The sequence below is a fragment of the Patella vulgata genome, chromosome 4 (genome assembly GCF_932274485.2).
Source record: "Patella vulgata chromosome 4, xgPatVulg1.2, whole genome shotgun sequence".
Lineage (NCBI taxonomy): Eukaryota > Metazoa > Mollusca > Gastropoda > Patellidae > Patella > Patella vulgata.
This window is the reverse complement of record NC_065882.2, coordinates 50,729,983-50,741,338: the sequence shown is the minus strand read 5'-3', so window position 1 is coordinate 50,741,338 and position 11,356 is coordinate 50,729,983. Positions and strand designations below refer to the sequence as shown.

At 39.3% G+C, this 11,356-nt stretch overlaps 1 long non-coding RNA gene across 1 annotated transcript; it reads left to right on the top strand.

The window, feature by feature from the left end:
• The first annotated feature begins 3,060 nt into the window (after positions 1 to 3,060).
• Positions 3,061 to 11,188, top strand: LOC126818362 (uncharacterized). The gene is made up of 3 exons (XR_007679209.2): positions 3,061 to 3,194; positions 5,716 to 5,864; positions 11,103 to 11,188. It is a non-coding gene; the product is annotated as an uncharacterized LOC126818362 (long non-coding RNA).
• The last annotated feature ends 168 nt before the right edge of the window (positions 11,189 to 11,356 follow it).

Genomic DNA, 11,356 nt, shown 5'->3' with positions numbered 1-11,356 from the left:
TTCTAAAGAGATTTTCGATGTGGCAGGCGCCTTTCAGAGAATCTTCTATTTATCACGCTCTACTGTCTCGACTTGGTACGAATTTAAACATTTATAACATGATGTAAATATTCTGGATAATATAACATTTAGCATCACGTTTGAATTAAAAATACCTGTTTCAAGCCTCTGAGCATGATTTGAGGGACATAGTAATCCTTTGCAAACTACACTATTGTAGAATTGTGGAATTTGATGACTCTCCTTGTAGGCATATCACTCAGTCTAAATATCCCCAAATTGCTCTATTTCGTTGGAAAGTTACAAAGATATGATGTATTGAAATTCCAATGAACTATACAAATTGTTAACTTTACTATTTTTTCTATTTTTCTCTCTTCTGTTTTTTTATTTTTTGTTTTTTTTTGGGTTTTTTTGACAGGATATGTCAACAACGCCGATCTACAATTCTGTGAAGTTAAACTTTAAGTCCTTATAATTTATAAATCTTTTTCTTAATTGAATGTAATTGAGTACATAACATATTAGCGTGGATGAACCTATCAAAAATTTGACATTTTCTGAAAAATGTAAATCACGCACAGTTACTTTAATTAACGAAAGCTGTCTATGGATCACGTTCGATATAAGGATTGTCTTGCTGATTCGGGTCTATTAGACAAAAACCGCACCACCGAGTGCATGTGCACTTTTAGATCCGTAATAATCAAATGTTCTCTCCTTCAGTTAATTATCAAAAAATACTATACTTTTTAACACCATTGTTCTCGGATTAAGTCTGGACTAGCTTGAACAATACGATGTCAAAGGCATACGGCACAGTCAGAACACCCACTGGCATTTACAGTATAATTTTTGGACAAAAATGGATGCACAATCACCACAGAAAACCAGAACAGTAACTATACTAAACAGAAAAAAAACGCCAGTACGATTTCAAAATCAGAGAGGCACTTTAATCAAATCATTCTAGAAAACGACTTACTAAATTGACCAAAGAAATTTTTGTGAACAGAATGTTCACACATTAGTGATTAATTCAAGACATTACAAAAAGGTTTAGAGTCTGTACACAGTCTATACATCAGTGTCTGGTGTATCCACCACCAGTGTCAATAACAGCAGCGCAGCGTCTGTACATGGAGTGGACCAGACGATTGATGGCGCCATTGGCACCCAGAACCACACTACCAGAAAAGCCTGGCGCAATCCATCGGCTGTTTGGTCTCGGTACGACGTTATTAACTCTCCTCTGATTTTCGCCCTAAAGATGTTCAATCGGATTTAAGTGCATAACGTTGACACCGTTCTGCTGTAGAAAGTCCCGAGTAACTCTTGCGTTGTGGGCACGGGCGTTGTCATGCTGGAAACGTTGTTTCCATGACGTGCGAAATGTAGTATGACGTGGAATCCGAGAGCTTGATCGATGTAGCGCACTGCTGTGATGCCAACTCGTCTCCCTGGACCAAAATTTTGGAACACCACAGGACCGACTCTCTGGTTCAGGTCGATTCCAACCCAAACCATTATGCTTGGACCTCCCCATGAGCCTCGTTCCATAACACATTGGTCAAAATAACGCTGGCCACGTCGACGTCATAATTCTGGTCTTGCCTTCTGCAGTTGATATGTTATACCGACTCTCATCTGTGAACAGAACAGTTCTCCATTGCCTGTGTCGTCAGTTCTGGGTGCTGTTGGGCAAACTGTAGACGTTCACGTCGATGGCGAGGGGTGAGAATCGGTTCACGGTAAGGTCTACAGCAATGGATGTTCTCTCTGGTGAGATGTCGGCACAATGTATCGGTACTGATGGGTCTTCTGTGTGTAACCACTGTCTGACGTGCTGTCCCAGATGCCTGTGAGAAGGGATTCTGCACGTGCTGTCGCACAACATGGCGGTCTTGTCGCCTTTTGGTAACCCTTGGTCTACCAGTTCGGGGGCGATCATCCGTGGTGGTGGCCCGAACGCGTTGCTGAAGCCTGTAGATGGTCCGAACATTGACCTGGAAGTGATTGGCGACGACTTGGACAGTGTGGCCAGCGTCGAGTCTTCCAAGCTCCTGGTTCCTCTGAGCTGTCGTGAGTCGTGGCATGCTGCTGACGTTGTAGTGTGAATGATTCAACTAGGTATGGGGTGCATTTTATAGGACTGGTCCCGGTGAACAGCACGTGCAGCATGAGTTACATGAAAATCATGGAGAATACATTACCATCTCAGAAGTCAGGATGCGTTTTAAAGAAAATATCCTGGGTTCAATTCTGTGTTTGGGAAGGAGCCTTATTGCTCAGGTAAAGTTGAAGATGTGGTCACAAATATACAATAAAAACATTTGGCACGTTTTATGCAATACGTCTATTCAGAGTAACATACCAACCCGACGTTTCTTTTGCTGCTTAGTATATTACATCGAATACAACGTGGTTCAATGATGATATTAGAAAATTAAAAATCAAACGAAGAATAGTAGAAAGAGTACGACTGAAAACACAGGTAATCGAAATGAACTGAAATGGGGTTTAACGTCCAAATGTTCTGTTCCGACTGGGCTAATGAAGACGAGCCATAGACACATAATATATTACAGTCTTATGACAAAATGTGAATATATTAGATTCAGTGTTGTATTAACCAGTATAACGCACCAATAGTCTCTTACAAGATAATCAAATCAGAATATAATTCTACCAACAACTGACAGTCAATACGATTTAAAATTTCTATAATCCGCGTCGAATTGAACTATAAACAAATTTTGCTTAACGGGTGTTTGACCTTCGTCTTTAAAGCTAGAATTATTATTGAACTTAGACCTGAAAGTATTTGCTCGTGTCAACGCATACTCTTGCCAGCCTTAAAAACTGGCGAAAATCACATTTTAATTTCCCTTACTGTAGATTTCGATAATATTTGATAAGACGAATCGATAAGATTAACTACGTCCACTGATAACGGTTCTGTAGTTAAATGTGTTTTTAGTTGTTGTATTTATTCGTACAATGCAAGACCGTCTTACATGTCTTAGCTGGTTTATTCTGCTCGTAGGATATGTGCAGACTCAGAATATTTTCAAAGATGGAGATTTCGAAGCATCCAATCCACATCAATTCTGGCAATGTGATGGGGGTTGTACCATGACATCCGTAAACAATGATAAAGTCAACGGTAGTCGTGCTATTAAAGTAACCGACAGGTAAGTGTGGGTTTCCCTGGTGTTAATAAGAAATGTTAAACGTTCATTTGTTAGATATCTTATATGAATCTTTCATATTTCCGCAATGCAGCACCTGGAATTTGGTCAAGGTAGGTGTTAATTCTTTAATTCTTTAAATGACACCTAGAAGCACGTTAACTATTTATAACAAAACACAACACAAGGAATATATGGATATAACGACGTTTCATAACACATACAGGTTACGTTTTCAAGTTAATGATAAATATCCTTGTTGTTGTTCTTAGTGTTTAACGTCCGCTTCGTTTAAGGTGATATCACAGAAAAGTCTTATTTTTCATTTTTGTTATTATCTTAGCGCACGCGCAGGGGTCTTTCTTGTGGGAGGAAATCGGAGTACCCGAAGTAAACACAAGAGGTTGAGAAGGCGTCACATACGCCCACCAGGGATCGAAACCACAACCGCAAGCCAGAGGACGAAGCGTTGCACTCTAGACCACTAGTCTATTCCAACTCCCCGATAAATATCAATCTAGTCACCCTATGTATACATATTTTGGCTTACACTAAACGGCAATACTATATACCGGAAAACAACAGGAAAACGCCATTTTATACTGAACACCGGAAAAACACTAAATACCGGACAACACACTAAATACCGGAAAATACCCTAAATAGGTAACCCGGAGACTGGCACCATAAATAGGTAACCGGGAGCCTGGTCCTCTGTGTGCCTGGGTTAAGGTTAGGGTTAGTTTCCGATTTATAGTATAGCCCTTCTCCGGGTTACCTATATAGGGTGTTTTCCGGTATTTAGTGTGTTTTCCGGTATTTTCCGGTGTTTTCCGGTATTCAGTATAACATGGTGTTTTCCGGTAGTTTTCCGGTATATAGTATGGCCCTACACTAAACTTATTAATAAAAAAGGAAAAATCATTAAAATAATTAAAAGCAAACATAATGACAAAAATAAGACAAATAGTGGTAGATAATCAGTACCTAGGAGATGTTGACAGTAACGGTGATGATACTAAAGATCAGAGACCAACATTGATTGGGTTTCACAATATCACAACTTAATCAGACAAACATTAATAGGGTTTCACAATATCACAACTTCATCTATCTATATATATATGTGTGACTGTCGTTTGTCTGTCTGTCTGTCTGTCTGTCTGTTCGGGGTTGGCGGCTACACTAGGTCTGCCCCGAGTCTGAAATTTGGGATATAGGGGTAGCTCGGACCGAGGAGTATCATAGGCCAGGTGGCGTTAGTCTACCACTTCCGGTTTCGGAGTTATGACCCCCCAAGCGAAGTCTGTTCGGGGTTGGCGGCTACATCTGCCCCGAGTCTGAAATTTGGGGTATAGGGGTAGCTCGGACCGGGGAGTAACATAGGCCAGGTGGCGTTAGTCTACCACTTCCGGTTTCGGAGTTATGACCCCCGAGTGAAGCCGGTCTGTTCGGGGTTGGCGGCTACACTAGGTCTGCCCCGAGTCCGAAATTTGGGGTATAGGGGTAGCACGGACCGGGGAGTAACATAGGCTAGGTGGCGTTAGTCTACCACTTCCGGTTTCGGAGTTATGACCCCCGAGCGAAGTCTGTCTGTTCGGGGTTGGCGGCTATACTAGGTCTGTCCCGAGTCTGAAATTTGAGGTATAGGGGTAGCTCGGAATGGAGAGTAACATAGGCCAGGTGGCGTTAGTCTACCACTTCCGGTTTCGGAGTAATGACCCCCGAGCGAAGCCGGTCTGTTCGGGGTTGGCGGCTACACTAGGTCTGCCCCGAGTCTGAAATTTGGGGTATAGGGGTAGCTCGGACCGGGGAGTAACATAGGCCAGGTGGCGTTAGTCTACCACTTCCAGTTTCGGAGTTATGATCCCCGAGCGAAGCCGGGTATCCTGCTAGTAACAGATAAATAGAACTTGGTCGTAATAACGATAATATATACCTATTTACAACTTAATAGAGACATACCCAGCGAAGTAGTTATATCCATATTAAATACCTTGTGTTGTGTTTTGTTATGAATAACTTAGGTGTTGTCCCCATAATTCCAGGTCCATTTTGCGGCCCAAAGTTGATCAGTGATGCTTGTAGATTAGATCGCATGCATTTGGTTTACCAGATTGTACCTGCTGCTATCCAAGTGCAAACCGTTGCGGCATGGTTGAGGCAAGGTGTTTTTATTCCTGCTTTATAGAACGTAAGATCCGAAAAGGGCACATATAATCGCGTAATATAATCATATAACCATGTTTAAAACCCCTAAGCATTAAATACACAAGGGTAACACCGGTATTATACCATATTGATCTTTTTTAATGCTGTGAGTAGACGTATTTGGGAATCTGCGATCAAACATAATAACCTCTTTATGGCGCACTCGAACAAAAAGTAAATACGCAAGGGGTAGATCCTGTATTATACCATATAGATCGTTTGATGTAAACTTGGGGCACCTTCACAAAGATCCGTACGTAGTTTGAGAACACAGTATTGAAACTTAAAATATTTCAAATTTTCGTCGTTTCAGGCAACATTATTACCAAGGTCCAGGTCAATCGGTTAAGTTGAAACGTAATGCCCGGTACCATGTAATATGGCATGTTAAACAATTAAACAGTATTCCTGGTAAACTTTTTCAGGAATTTAGGGTTACCTGCAGTTTTCGTGTCAATGACAGTAAGTTCCTTCATTGAATTTAAGCTAAGCTGTCAACATATCGAGATTTTATTATTCCTTTATAAAATATTGTATTTTCCAATTGCTTTAATTAAAATATTATATTGGTGTCCACCAATTTTACATATGTGATAGAAATGGTTAAACACACTTGATCCGTAATAAAGATTTGAAGAATCGGCAAGTAACGCAAATAAAGTTATTGTAGCTATTGTTACCAACTATAATTAATAATTCATGAAAAGAAGAGAGGATTAATCCTCTATTTACATTTTAAACGATAGTTATAGTTTAATCAGATCGCCCAGTCATACCATCATTATTTTTCTAAACGGTTGCTACTGTCTCACCCAGGTGAGGATCAGTGTTGACAAAGGAACTTCATTTAAGGATTCCCAGTTTGGTTTTGCCGTGCCAGTGGTATTGGATGTAGGGCCAGGCGAGAAACAACGTCTAGTCATTTGGATAGGACAAAAACCTAGGTGCCTTGTACACTTTGGCGTGCACGTAAAAGAATATTTGGAAGTAATTAATGGATTTTACTGCTGGTCAATTTTGAGTGTCCTTGAATTCTATCAAAATAAACACCGCTAGTTTTGATTATTACAGATTGCAATAATATTGAGTTTATATTTGTTTGGTCTTGTCTTCCTTTATTATACACATATTAACCATAACTTATTAACATTAACTTAAAAATATATAATAATGGCATGACTTTAGCTGATCGAAATAAACTATAACTTATATTGAAAGTAGAGAATTTATCTAAACTAGGTAATATAATATGGACCTTTTCTCTTCTGTCTGTCACACCTTTTTGGACACAACTTGGTGTAGATGTTAATTAGCTAGGTGAATGTCTTGGCGGAGTTCGATGAACACGTTCCTGTCAAGATACGTTAAGCAGATAAGCAATTTAATTTGGCTAAGCATCTGTCCGCTTTTCTGTTTTCACATCTTTATGAACACAATCATTCCGTTTCTCATTGAGGTAGTGTTCAAATGCATTGACGGAGTATGTTCTGGTTGAGCAAAACAGCTGTCTACACGGTAACAAAAAATTCGTGAAAAAACGTAAAAAAATTCCGGAAACAAAAATTACCAGGAAAATTTTATCCGTATTTGTTTATCCTGTAATTTTCAGAAATTGCTTCAATTAACATAAATTCCATTTTCAAATACAGAAAAAACAAAATCCTAGTAATTTTTGTTTCCTGGGCATGAAAGTGATAAAAATTTCATTGAATTAACAATTGACTCTATACGCGTGTGTAAAATAGCTTTATTTATCGTCCGCTTCCACGGAAGTGATATCGCAGACAATCTTTATACGCATCCCCTTTCCTCTAATATAAGAGAGTACGGAATACCCTGATCGAGAGACGAGCGTAACGTATCACAAACCGATACTCGTCAGTGATTGGATCGGTTAGAGGCTTTCAGATGTAAGCTTGTGGTACTACCGATTTGCAGGTATGTAAACTCTGCCATAGTGACAAACCGGCTTACACTGGCCAAACGGTTATACTATCCGGATTTAAACGTGCTTGGTTACCAGATAATACAGCCTACATGTATACACACGGAACGTTAAAACATATTTTTTATACATTTATGAAAATACTTACAATCTGAATAACGTATGATGAATAACAATACACTTTATAGATCTTATAAATAATGGAAATTAGATATACATGTACATGAAATGTAATATACCAAAATTTACAAAATATGATTCTTCATATACTATTAAAAAAAAGTAGGGGATATTTGATTTTGGGGGCATAATACTAAAATATGCAAATGACTACGAAAAAAGTCACTATAGAACCTAACAGAAGAAACATTTCCAGTTACATGTGACGCCCAAACGCACCAATAGCTACCGCATGGAATGCAGGTGATGCTTGGGATCATCATGGGGGTCCAACCCAAGATTTGCACGACTCTGACTTTGAATGTTACAGTCATTGTGGCATTGAATTCCAGGGTGGAAACATCAGTTTAATTGCTTTAGTGACCAGAAAACAAATTTTGATATGCGTCGGCTTACCCAAAATGAAAGGTTACGTGCCCTTGGCATGCTACAGATCGGCACAACACAGGCGGTTGTGGCGCGGACGATGAATGTTTCTCAGTCTGTCATAAGCAGGCTATGGTCCAGATACCGTGATACACAATCTGTACAGGACAGACCACGCTCAGGTCGACCAAGGGCGACAACTCGATTTATCCGTACCTTGGCCTTGAGAAATCGTGTCATCACAGCAAATCAGATCAGCGCTCGTCTTCAAACAGACACTGGTGTGAGAGTGAGTGGCCAGACGATTCGGAATCGACTGCATAGGGGTCACCTTCGCGCCCGACGTCCTCGCGTGATCCCTTGTTTGAGAGATCATCACATTCAGGCAAGACGTCGTTGGTGTAGGGATCGTCAACACTGGGATAATCGACGCTGGAGCAATGTGATGTTTTCAGATGAGTCAAGGTTCACTGTTGATTTTTTGGACAGACGTAGGAGGGTGTGGCGTCGTCGAAACGAGCGCTTCCAAGACGTTAACGTCATCAGACATGATCGATTTGGGGGTGGTTCTGTTATGGTGTGGGGAGGCATCACTGTTGCTGGAAGAACGGCTTTACATGTTGTTGCAGGGCGTGTTACAGGCCAGTACTACCTCGACAACATCTTGGCAGTCCATGTTGTGCCGTTCGCGCGACGTCATGGCCACCGTTTCATCTTCCAGGATGACAACGCAAGATGTCACAGGGCCAGGATCGTTACAGGTTACCTCCAACAACAGAACATCACCACATTACCTTGGCCAGCACTGAGTCCCGACCTCTCCCCCATCGAGCATGTCTGGGACATGCTTGGACAGAGGTTACATCAACGTCAACAAATTGGTCCTGACCAAAATGACCTTAGACGTCTCATTAGGAGTATGCCACGTCGGATCAATGCTTGTTTGGCAAACAGAGGAGGATTTACCCGTTACTGACTTGGTTGTGATGATGTGGTAACTTTGCTGTTTGACCCCGGGTATCATTTTACCCTTATAATGGTCAGCCTGTGCCTTACTTAGTCTAACGATCATTTGGAATAAATCGATGAATGTGAACTTCATTTCATTTTGTCATTTGTTTCTTCGTCAGTTTCATTAGGTGACTTTAATAACATTTGAAAATCAAATATCCCCTACTTTTTTTGAATAGTATATTATGGTTAATAAATTGAAAATAATATTACAACATGATAATTATTAGGAATGATTATATATGTATAGATTACTTATCGTTGCATTTGCAAACCGAAATAATCCGTAAATTCCTAGTCATTATCCCGTAAAATAACAGAATTAAATTCATTATAGAATGGAATAAAACATGTTATCCCTAAATTTCACGGAAATTCCTGGTCATTCCACCGTTTATTCCGTAAAATAACAGAATTAAGTCCATTATAGAAGGGAATAAAACATTTTATCCCTAAATTTCACGGTCTGTTTAATACTGAATATTCAATAGAATTACATAAAACACGTAATTTGAAGAAATAATTCACACTTTTAACACAATTTCTCCAAAAAAAAGCCATCGATTAACAAAAAAAAGGGGTTAACCTATGGAATTCGGCCACATAAAAAATGGATATTTTTTACAGTGTATATGTCAATACCCTTCCAAAGCGCGAGTGATAAACAATTTGATTTCTTGACGCTTTATAAAAAGACAAATTTGCAAGTAATTAATGAGTGTCACCTATTTATTTGAGGATAGAGGCTAGTGATATCAGCCTCGCGGTTGGCAAGTTATGAATAGTTTTGCCGAAGCAAACTGTTTGCTGTAAACAAGAATATAATATAAACCTATATTTCACAAGCTAAAACGAATTACACCCCATCTTATCACCTCGTACACAAACATAAGTACACACACAGAACCCACAGCTGATGAATCGGAACAAAAATGTCAGAGAAAAACCGTGAAAAACGTATAACGGGTACTTTCACTTTCTGATGGCACAGCTTGGAACACATGAAAAAATAGCAGCACACCCGGCTATATAAACATATATGAAAAAATATTTGAATTTTGCAAAATAAAAACATGGTAAGACAGACGGTATACAACCATAGACAGAGACTAGTCATAGACACATAGAATGACTCAAACTAAATAAAGAAATACACAACTATGAACTTCAGTAGACACCTGTAAATACTCAATTGGGATCACGTGGTTTTTCGCATTTTCTTCATGGGCCGTTCAAAATTTCGCGGCGCACTTAGGAAGATCTGGCGGCACACTGGTTGAGAATCACTGCTTTAACAGTATGTCTACCTATAGAGATTATTGTTATAGCAGAAGCAGAAACATCTACTCTCTTGCATTTATTTAAGTACACAAAGAGATTGTTGTATTATATCAGAAGCAGAAACATCCGCTCTTTTTCATTTATTTGAGTTGTCAAATATTACCTTTTTACAAATGTCCTTTTTTAATTTGCGTTATTGTTGCTCATGTCAAATATTACTTTTTACGAATTTCTTTTTTTAATTCGCGCAATTTTTATTGTTGGATGGATTGTAGTAAAACATAAACCCTTCGTCATCACAGGAATTATCAGTAGCTGAAAATAGTCTTTGTAGTTATTATTGCTCTTTACTTTCCCTTTTTAGTCATTACCCGATTCTTCAAACTTTTGTAATGGATGAACCGTGTTTAACCGATTCTATCTCATATATAAAATTGATGGACACAATCATTGCATTTAAAAATAATATTACCACATGTACTTGTGAGTGTTAGAAAACCAGCTGAATGTACGCTTTCCGCCGGTGAAAAAGTAGGTCTAATGCAAGTATGTCCGCGCGAGAGAAAATGGCGCGAAAAAGAGAGTTTCTCGTGTCAGGTGTGCGCACACGTGCCCTACCGGATGTTAACTTTCTGGCGTATAAGCATGGGTTCTCTTCTACTAAGTCATTCAAATTCAGCTTGTAAATGGCAGATTTCTTGGGCGTCAAGTGATCGTTAACCATGTCGGGCTAGATGCTGCACAGAGAAATCCCCACTTATGATGTCATTTTCGTGGGATTCCACAAACTTTTCAGCGAAATTTCTGTATACATGGAAAACGCGTCCATGGAAAGCAGGCCTTAAATTGGTCTTATATATTGCAAGTCTAAGGTCATCCATGAGGAATTTTTATCAATACGTACGCATGTATTTCAGATTTGGTGTTTTATCCTGATTTTGTAAGAGATCATAAAGTCCATCCAGGTAGAGGTTGGGTGAAGCTGGAAGGTTATATGAAGACCCCTGACAGAGGCGAGTCAAGTCGTAGATAAAACAGCATCTAGATTGGTATCATGCACAGTCTATAACAACAATTCAATTACTGTTAACTAAAATGTGCCAGATAGAAACTTGGAATATATTATGTTAAAGACCTGATTGCAAATGCCATAGAGTAATTTTGTCGTATA